Below are 970 nucleotides of genomic sequence, written 5' to 3' on the forward strand. Positions count from 1 at the left end.
GTATATGTTACAGAATTGGATGGCTGAATTTGAACAGATCCTTCGGGAATTGAGACTTCAGGTCAACTCCACGCGCTTGGACCTGTCCCTGACCAAAGGATTACCCAATTGGATCTCCTCAGCATTTTCTTTCTTTAAAAAATGGGTGGGATTAATATTATTTGGAGATACACTTTGCTGTGGATTAGTGTTGCTTCTTTGATTGGTCTGTAAGCTTAAGGCCCAAACTAGGAGAGACAAGGTGGTTATTGCCCAGGCGCTTGCAGGACTAGAACATGGAGCTCCCCCTGATATATGGTTATCTATGCTTAGGCAATAGGTCGCTGGCCACTCAGCTCTTACATCTCACGAGGCTAGACTCATTGCACGAGATGGAGTGAGTGTGCTTCAGCAGCCCGAGAGAGTTGCAAGGCTAAGCACTGCAATGGAAAGGCTCTGCGGCATATATGAGCCTATTCTAGGGAGACATGTCATCTTTCATGAAGGTTCAGTGTCCTAGTTCCCTTCCCCCAGGCAAAACGACACGGGAGCAGGTCAGGGTTGCTCTGGGTAAAAGCCTGTAAGCCTAAGAGCTAATCCTGTACATGGCTCCTTTACCTACACACTGGGGATTTGACCTCTATCTCCACTCTCATTAATATGGGTGGCCTATTTGCTCTTATTAAAAGGATAGGGGGAGATGTTGGGAGCCGCGCCCACATTCGCCGTTACAAGATGGCGCTGACAGCTGTGTTCTAAGTGGTAAACAAATAATCTGCGCATGTGCCAAGGGTATCTTATGACTACTTGTGCTCTGCCTTCCCCGTGACGTCAACTCGGCCGATGGGCTGCAGCCAATCAAGGAGTGACACGTCCGAGGCGAAGGAGAATTCTCCTAAAAAAGGGACGGGGTTTCGTTTTCTCTCTCTCTTGCTTCTTGCTCTCTTGCTTCTTGCACTCTGCTCCTGAAGATGTAAGAATAAAGCTTTGC

The sequence above is a fragment of the Mus musculus genome, chromosome 10 (genome assembly GCF_000001635.26).
Source record: "Mus musculus strain C57BL/6J chromosome 10, GRCm38.p6 C57BL/6J".
In the NCBI taxonomy this organism is placed as follows: Eukaryota; Metazoa; Chordata; class Mammalia; order Rodentia; family Muridae; genus Mus; species Mus musculus.